Source organism: Cebus imitator, unplaced genomic scaffold, assembly GCF_001604975.1.
Source record: "Cebus imitator isolate Cc_AM_T3 unplaced genomic scaffold, Cebus_imitator-1.0 Scaffold55, whole genome shotgun sequence".
Classification (NCBI taxonomy): domain Eukaryota; kingdom Metazoa; phylum Chordata; class Mammalia; order Primates; family Cebidae; genus Cebus; species Cebus imitator.
This window is the reverse complement of record NW_016107370.1, coordinates 5768059-5777992: the sequence shown is the minus strand read 5'-3', so window position 1 is coordinate 5777992 and position 9934 is coordinate 5768059. Positions and strand designations below refer to the sequence as shown.

Sequence of the window (9934 nt, the reverse complement as noted above, 5' to 3'; positions counted from 1 at the left end):
ACGGGGTTCCACCATATTGGTCAGGCTGGTCTCGAACTCCTGACCTCAGGTGATCCACCCGCCTCAGCCTCCCAAAGTGCTGGGATTACAGGCGTGAGCCACCACGCCCGGCATATTAGGGTTCTTTTGTTATTTTTGAGACAGGGTCTCACTTTGTCACCCAGGCTGCAGTGCAGTGGTGCCATCACAGCTCACTACAGGCTCGGCCTCCCAGGCTCAAGCCATCCTCCCACTCCAGCCTCGAGCAGCTGGGACTACAGGCATGCGCCACCACATCTGGCTAATTTAAAAAAAAAAAAATGGTAGAGATAGGGTCTAACTATGTTACTCAGGCTATTATTTTTTATTATTTTTTTCCTAAATATTTTCGGTCTGTAGTTAAATCCATGAATGCAGAACCCATGGACACAGAGGGCCGACTGTATATCTAATGTTCTACCTATAGGGATAGGTACTATCCCCAGTTTCAGGCATCCACTAGAGGTCTTGGAACATCTCCTCAAATAAGTGGGAAGTGCTGTACTCAAATTAGTTCAGGAATAAATAAAAAATCCTGAACTGCTCTTCCTCCCTCCACATATAATCATTCATTAAGACCCAACAAGTCTACATTCCACACAATTATCGTATATTCACAGTTCTTCATCTGCACTGCCCTGTGTAGACCTTCATCTAGCTCCTAGGTCCCCTGCCAAAATGTCCTATCCCATGCACTCCAGCTCCTGGTCTACTCTTCCTAATCCTCAAAAGCGTCTCCCATCTGCCCTATCACAACTGCAGCAGAGGTGATTACGTCTCTATAGGGTATGACAAATACATTGTAAACCTTACAAGCAGCACATTCCAAGCAGCACTGCAGGCTTTCCTTCCCTGCCACTAGGCTGAACTCCTTGAGGCAAAGGCAGCATATCATTCCTTCATCAGCCCCTAACAGAGTGTTTTAACACACAAAGTCAAAAAATGTTTATCAAAGGCCCTACTAAGGCAGTCTCCAAGTCTCCAGTCACTCCCTTGCCAATCTATCTTCCAGCTGGCTGCCCAGTTAATGCCAAAGACTACAAATCTAATCATGTCATTCTCCACTCAACTTAACAAGTCCTTAGCATGTGAGGCCTTTCATCACGGGGCCTCAACCTCCCTTTTAGTCTCATTTCCTACCACTTTCCATCTAATGGCCTAAAATTTCACCACTCCTAGCTACTCACCATTCCTCACCTACATCGAGCCCTGTCATTCATGCTTTAGTACCTGGCATACCCTTTTCATGCAATGCTAGTCTCTCATTTTCATAGAGAATCCTTCCCAGGATTCTACTTCCAGGGAGAGCTGGTTTGTCAGCCTTGCTGGATTCCCCTGGCACTCTGTAAATGCCTCCATTAAGGCATTTCAAGTTTTATTATTATTATTTATGTAAACACCACCTCCCATTAGGAAAAACTCAACAGTTGAAAGACATACATCCTAAGAACTTCATAAATGTAATACACACACTCTTTTTAGACCTCCTGACTTCTGTTTGACAGCCATAGCTATTACTAGCATTTATTTTGTATATGGAAAAACTAAATGGCTCTTAGAAGAAAACCAAGAAAATAAATAATGTCAATAATGTCTATATCACTTCCTGAGAGTTACCACACATATGGTAACCAGTGACAAACCTCCACTGAGATTTGCAAGCTGGGTGGTGAGCCAGGTCCATTTACCAGCTAAACAGATGGCTGCAGTCAGCTTAACATGTATTACCATTTCAAACTCATGCCTCAGCAAAACCAGTCCTTCAATGTTAAATTGTAAATACTAAGAACAGAGGACACACTTTCATTCATTACGTTGCCAACTCCTAAGTAGTGCCTGGTCCTCAAGGATCACTGAATTAAGCAGTGATATCCCCTGCACAATCTGTTGCTTCCTACTTTTATGAACTGATCCACAATTCTTCCATCACCCAACTGTAAATTTGTCTTCTTGGAGCTTCTGTTGCCAAAAGAGCCAATTAGCTACTGAGCACCAGGATAATGTCCACATCAACCTCCATTACTCCCTCCTACTGCCCTGTCTCAGGCCCTCAGTGGGGTGGTTTCCCTCCTTTAACTTCTACTCTCTCCCATTCCCACTGTGCAGATGAAACTCCTGGGGATCTTGTTAAAATGCCAATTGTGCAGTACATCTGAGGTGGGACATGAGATTCTGCATTTCTAATAGGCTCTCAAGAGAGGCTGATGGTGATGGTGCACAGATCATATTTCAAGGAGCCAAGGTTCAACACAATGCAGTCAACAAGCAGAGGCCAGCTAACCATCAATCAGGAATGGACAAGTGGAGGTTTCTATGCTAGATAAGAAGCTGTACTAGATGCCCTCTGGTCCCTTCCGGTGCAAAGATTCCAGGCCATCTCTGGGCTACCCATGAGGTTGTCACGCATTTTATACCAGTGAAGCCTGGCAAAGCAATACTCTAACAGGCATTACTTCAATTACAGCTTTTGTCAGGTTCTGACTTAGTAACTCTCTACAGACAACCCTGGTTTGGTCTATTCCAACATTACATGTTTCTAAAAGATAAAGAAGATACTGTGCATGGGGTAAGTATAATTGTGCCTGTGATAGTACCCTAAAGATAAATGAACTCTACTACTTTCTTTCACCCATCAGGATTATCTAGACGTTGATGGCACCTGGGTTAATCTGTCAGTTTTTTAAAACCAAGAGGGTAGTCAGGTTTTGTTGTTGTTGTTGTTGTTGTTGTTTTGATGGGGGGCTGGGGAGGGGAAGTATGCATATCTATAAAACTAGGAAGCAATGACAGCTTCCAATTCTAGTGGCTACAAGCCAATTCAGGATATAAAATAAGCATTTCAACTATACTAACAAGACAATCGCTACTCTCACAAATGAACTTTTGTGTGGTATCTTAAGAGTGACATCCTTGGCTGGGTAGGGTAGCTCGTGCCTATAATCCCAGTACTTTGGGAGGCCAAGATAGATGGATCACTTGAACCAAGGAGTTTGAGACCAGCCTGGGCAACACGGCAAAACCTTGTCTCTACAAATAAATACAAAAACTATAACTAGCCGGATGTGGTGGCATGCACCTGTAGTCCCAGCCACTTGGGAGGCTGAGGTGGGAGGACAGCTTAAGTCTAGGAGGCGGAGTCTGCAGTGAATGAAAATTGCACCACTGCACTCCCGCCTAAGCAAGAGTGCCAGACCCTGCCTCAAAAAAAAAAGAATGACATTCTCTTAAACAGTTCCAAAATATGTTTATAGAACTTTTTCTCAGTGCATATTCATTTTGGTTAAAACACCATGTCCCTCATATGACTTGGCTACAAAGCAAGGGATCATTGAGCTTTTGCTTTATAATCACAAGGGCCAATAACTATTCTCCTTCTGATTACATTGCTGCTAACATTTCTGTTACTATCCCCTAAAAAAATCAGCTTGTCAAGTGTTGATATCGCACTAATGAGTTAACTGAAGTCTCTGTAAAAATTTTCATAGAGGGCAAATAGGTGTTATTTAATAATAGATGATGGAAAATACCCACTGGCAGGTAATTAACCTGAATGTTGATTGGTTTGAATTAGAAGTATTTTATATGGATTACAAGCATGACTTATTCTAGTCAGGCTGAAATAACTTTTTGTTGTTACCATGGTGTTTCTCATAATTCTAAAACATACAAAGCAAAAAGCAGTTCATTTTTCAGTATTGTCATACACATTCCTACAAGACAATATTTCACAGAGCCACTGCCATCTACTCAAGATGAAAATAATTTATAATAGGTCGTTAGTAAAGACTTAACGTGCCATGTGTGTACTACAGGTTTTACAGCCATGGATAAAAGAGCTAGTAAGTTGTTTTATGATTATACGAACACTGAAAAATATTGTTTCTTCCTAGTATACACGAGAGGTTTTTAAAAAAATTCCATGAAGATCCGGAGAGGAGAAACAGAGGTTTTAAAAAATGCCCCCAGGTCATGACCAATTCATCAACTTCCAGTATTTACATTAATGTGGTGTACATATGACACTAAACTAAAAAAAAAAAAAGTACCTCTCTTCAGAAGATAAACAGCACTTCCCATCAACCTCATAAATCCACAGAAAAATTAAGCCTCAGAGGCCTTAAAAATAAAAGGAATAAGAGAATGTCTCTCAGTGTACTCCAGGCTACTGTCAGGCTGTAGTGCAACCTCCAGCACGTGCATATTTGCATTTTTTGTTTCAAAAAATCAAAAGCATTTTATTAACCTGGAACTTAGGTCCTCACAAACTGTAACACCAAATAGAACACAAAACGATTCAAGTGATAAAAAGGTCCAGATGTTAACCATTAATCCTAAACTCAGCCAGACTATACGTTGAACCAGTAATTTATAGTTGCTCCTAAAACAATTCAGGACCCCAGAACCAAAGCAACAGTCTACTCCTGGTCCTCCTAGGGCAGCACACAGTGAAGTTTGGAGCCCCTCTCTCCCCTCTCCTGCTATTACAGTAACCTGCAAATGCTACATCTCCATTAGAACACTTTTCACCTTTTTATTATTAATGTTGGCTTGTTTCCACAAACATGCCCTCAAATTGGTAAATAATTCAAGGATCCTAGACAATTCACATTAGTCACCTTTAACTCAAAAGCACCCCTGACATAGTAAATAATCACAGTAAAAAATTTCTTAAATCACAGTAATTACTGAACAAATGAATGAATGTGTGCAGACATACCTCAGAGATACTGTGGGCTCAGTTCCAAACCACTGTTACAGAGCAAATATCACAATAAAGTCACATGAATTTTTTGGTTTCCCAGTGCATATAAAAAGTTATGTTTACACTGTATACTCTATTAAGTTTGTTAGAGCATTATGTCTAAAAATACAATGTACATACCTTAATTTTAAAATACTTTACTGCTAAAAGGTACTAACAATGATCTGAACCTTTGGCAAGTCATAATCTTTTTGCTGGTCGAGGGTCTAGCCTCAATGCTGATGGCTGCCAACTGATCCAAGTGGTTGCTGCTGCAGATTGGGGTGGCTGTGGCAATTTCTTAATATAAGACAATAAAGTTTGCTGCTCAGTTACCTATTCCTTTCACAAAAGAGTTCTCTTTGTTTGCAGCACTTTATGTATGGTAGAACGTTTTTCAAAATTGGAGTCAATTCTCTCAAGCTCTGCTGCTGTTTTATCAACTAACTTTATGTAATGTTCTAAATCCTTTGTCATTTCAACAACGTTCACAGCATCTTCACCAGGAGTAGATTCCTTCTCAAGAAACCACTTTCTGGGCCAGGCGCAGCGGCTCACGTCTGTAATCCCAGCACTTTGGGAGGCCGAGGTGGGTGAATCACCTGAGTTCAGGAGTTCAAGACCAGTGTGCAACATGGTGAAACCCCGTCTCTAAAAAAAAAAAGAAACCACTTTCTTTGCTCCTCCATAAGAGGAAACTCCTCACCCATTCAAGTTTCATCATGAGACTGCAGAAATTCAGTCTCATCTTCAGGCTTTACTTCCAATTGTAGTTCTTTTGCTATTTCCAACACATCTGCAGTTACTTCCTCCACAGAAATCTTGAACACCTCAAAATAATCCATGAATCAACTTCTTCTAAACCCATGTTAATGGAGGTCCTCCTCCCATGAATCATCAACATGCTTAATGGTATCCAGAATGGTGAATCCTTTCTAAAAGGTTTTCAATTTATTTTGTCTAGATCTATCAAGGGAATTACCATCTATGACATCTACAGCCTTACAAAATGTATTTCTTAAATAATAAGACCAGAAAGTCAAAATTACTCCTTGATCCATGGAATACAGAATGGATGTTGTGTTAGCAGGCACGAAAACAACATTAATCTCTATGTACGTCTCCATCATAGCTCTTGGATAACCAGGTACATTCTCGGTAGGCAGTAATATTTTCAAAGGAATCTTTTCTTTTTCTGAGCAGTAGGTCTCAACAGTGGGCTTAAAATACTAAGTAAATCATGCTACAAGCAGGTGTGCTGTAATCCAGGCTTTGTTGTTCCACTTACAGAGCACAGACAGAGTAGATTTAGTAGAATTCTCAAGGACCCTAGGATTTTCAAAATGATAAATGAGCAGGTACTTCAACTTAAAAGTCACTAGCTGCATTTATTCCTAATAAGAGAGTCAGCCTATGCTTTGAATAAAGCCAGGTACTGACTTGTCCTCTCTACCTATTAAACTCCTAGATGGCATCTTCTGCCATTAGAAGGTTGCTTCATCTACACTGAAAATCTTTCACTTAGTGTAGCCACCTTCATCAATGATCTTAGCCAGATCTGCCAGATAACTTGCTGCAGATTCTACATCAGGTTCTACATCGTAACTTGTGCAGCTTCACCTTGCACCTTTATATTATGGACACAGCTTGTTTCCTTCAATCTCATGAACTAACCTCTGCTAGCTTCAAACTTCTCTTTTGCAACTTGCTCACCTTTCTCACCCTTCATAAAATTAAAGAGAGTTAGGACCTTGCTCTGGATTAGGCTTTGAATTAAGTGAATGTTGTACCTGGTTTGATCTTCTATGCAGACCACTAAAACATTCTCCATATCAGCAATAAGGCTGTTTTGCCTCTTATGATTCATGTGTTCACTGGAGCAGCACTTTTAATTTCCTTCAATAACCTCTTTTGCATTTGCAACTTGGTTAACTGGCACAGGAGGACTAGCTTTCGGCCTTTCTCAGATTTTGACATGCCTTCCTTACAAAGCTTAATCATATTCAGCTTTTGGTATAATGTGAAAGACTTGGGACTCTTCCTTTCACTTGAACACTCAGGACTTTTAGGGTTACCAACTGGCCCAATTTTGATACTGTTGTGTCTCAGAACAGGGAGGCCCCAGGAGAGGGAAAGAGATGGGGGAATAGCCAGCAGGTCAAGCAGTCAAAACACACACAACTTTATTAAGCTTGCCATCTTACATGGGCATGGTTTGTGGTGCCCCAAAACAATTACAATAGTAACATCAAGGATCATTGATCACAGATAACTGTAACAGATGTAACAATGAAAAGGGTGCTCACTTTGGCAGCATATATTCTAATAGTGGAATGATACAGAGAAAATTAGCATGGCCCCTTCACAAGGATGATATGCAAATTCATGAAACATTCCATATTTTTTAAAAATTATAAACAATAAAAAGATTTGAAATATTGCAAGCCTAACCAAAATGAGACACAGAGACACAAAGTGAGCATATGCTGTTGGAAAAAATGTTGCCAACAGACTTGCTCAACACAGGATTGCCACAAACCTTCAATTTGTAAGAAGTGCAGTATCTGCAAAGCACAACAAAAGGAAGCAGAATAAAACAAGGTATGCCTGTACAGTCTTCCATGTAACAGCATCAGTGCCCAAAAACAGTAGATCCCATCTTCCTTAATGAGCCCTAATTAACTCTAATTAACATTTGTGGCAACTTACTATTGCTAAAAATAATAAAACCACATTACATTTGTATAACATCTCACAGTTTACAAAGCACTTCTACACATAACATCAAATCTGAATCTCACAAAGTTCTTCAAAACAGACTTTTTTTTTTTTTAGATGAAGTTTTGCCCGTTGCCCAAGCTGTAGTACAGTGCCATGATCTCAGGTCACTGCAACCTCTGCCTCCCAGATTCAAGGGATTTTCCTGCCTCAGCCTCCCAAGTAGCTGGGATTACAGGTCCCCACTACCAGACCGGGTTAGTTTTTTGTATTTTTAGTACGGGGTTTCACCATGTTGGCCAGGCTGGTTTCAAACTTCTGACCTCAGGTGATCCACCTGCCTCAGCCTCCCAAAGTGCTGGGATTATGGCATGAGTTAACGCACTGGGCCAAAAACAGATTTTTTAAAAATCACTTTCTCTCTCTCTCTCTCTCTCTCTCTCTCTCTCTCATTCTCTCTCTCACTCTCTCTCTCTCTCACAAATGAGGCTAAAGGAGATTAAGCGGTTTACTATAGGTCTCACATCATGTAAAGAAGTGAAGCCCACAAACAGAGAAGGGCTCCAGTGCTCTTTCCACTCTAAGAAAAAGCAGCAACATATATCCCAAAATGAGGAGTGAAGGTTTGTAACAACTAGTACTGCTGTCACAGGCACTTTCATTCATTATCTTACTTCAACAACCTTGCGCAGCAGGTAAGAAAGAATGCAGAAAAGCTCTGCGTCAGTGGCACAGCCAGAATTCAAGTCCAGGTCGTAACCAGTTTAAAGTCTGTGCTTCACAAATGCTGATGTGCCCAAACTGGCCACAGAAGCTCATTAGGGATGAGTTTTCCATATTCAGCAACTCAAAAGGGACACTTACCAGTTAACTCTGACATCTGATGCCTGAACTTGAATTCTGCCTCTCTGTTGCTCACTGTACAAATCTAGACAAGTTACCAAACTGCTCTGTAACTCTGTTCCTCTATCTGTAATGCTGGGGTGATAACATAACCTACCTCATAGCGTTGTTATGCAGGTTAAATTAATATTTACAAAGTACTTAATATTTATAAAGCACTAAACAGTAATTAGCATATAGGATAACAGAAATGTTTGCTAAATACCAAAAAACTATACAATTTCTTGAACATTAGGCAGCAGAATACAATTATGCTGAAGCAGTTCAATTCTTTTACACTTGCTTATTCAAATTTTTTTTAAAATAACATCTGGTTTGTCACTGTGGAAGAAAGCACTGTTACTTACAAACACCTAAATAAATTCACTGACCACAGTTTCATTTCACTTAGGTGTTTTTTTGTTTGACGGAGTCTCGCTCTGTCATCCAGGCTGGAGTGCAGTGGCATGATCTTGGCTCACTGCAACCTCCACCTCCCTGGTTTAAGCAATTCTCCTGCCTCAGCCTCCCAAGTAGCTGGGATTACAGCCACACACCACCATGCCCGGCTAATTTTTGTATTTTCAGTAGAGACAGGGTTTCACCGTGTTGTCCAGGCTGGTCTCTAACTCCTGACCTCAAGTGATCTGCCCACTTCAGCCTCCCAAAGTGCTGGGATTGCAAGCATGAGCCACCATGCCCGGCTTCATTTAGTATTTTATAGCAATGGGTCCAGAGATTTTCTCCTTAAGTGTTCATGTATTAAAGCCTATAACCAACTCTAGCAAAGGTGATTTGGAGCTTCTGCAACACAACTAAAAGTCTATAGAAGAGAAACCTAGTTGTCCAACAAACAATCTTATAAAGCCACAAAACCTACCAGCAGTACCATATGTGTCTTGTAGTCATTTATATAATAACTAAGAATTGGTCAATAGAACATGAAAGCCTGTTTGCCAAAGACTGTAGACGTTCTAATTTGACTTTTCTATATTTGACATCTGTTCCTTTTCCCTCCCCTATTCCCACTAAAAAAAAAAAAACTTCATTTTTTCTAGAAATTAACTTACTGAACAGCACTAACGCACCATGGGTACAATTAGAACACTGGTCACAGGATCACAAAGTTCTGCTCTCTCAAGTTAGAGCTATTTCAGATTATATTCCTGTAATCAAGAACTGTCATCAGTTCAAGACCACGCATGGAAACCCCTTCTCAGGTTAGCCAAAATGAACCTCAAGGCACCACTGGCAGAGTCTATTAATTTCAACAGGTAAGTTAGCCTTCCTTTTTTAAAATTAAAAAGATAAACCATAAGTGCTTCACAATGACCTTCAAGGGGTAGCCCCAGAATTTCTCCAGAAGGTAAAAAAATTCAGTGAGTCTGCTCAGTATAAATAGGCAGCTGAGACTGCTGCCTAATACAAAATAAATTAGTCAAAGAGTTCAAATTCAGAAAACAGAAATCAATGCTTTATGTCACTGCTTTAAACTTTTTTTTTTTTTTTTTAGACAGAGTCTCACTCTGTCAGCCAGGCTGGAGTGCAGTGGCATCATCTCGGCTCACCGCAATC

At 40.4% G+C, this 9934-nt stretch overlaps 1 protein-coding gene and 1 non-coding gene across 2 annotated transcripts in view; one reads left to right on the top strand and one right to left on the bottom strand.

Moving 5' to 3' along the window:
* PHLPP1 (PH domain and leucine rich repeat protein phosphatase 1) overlaps positions 1–9934 on the bottom strand; it is a 249363-nt gene that overhangs the window by 227140 nt on the left and 12289 nt on the right. The gene's annotated exons all lie outside the window — the stretch shown is intronic.
* LOC119471303 lies at positions 7058–7164 on the top strand. The gene has a single exon (XR_005200334.1). It is a non-coding gene; the product is annotated as a U6 spliceosomal RNA (small nuclear RNA).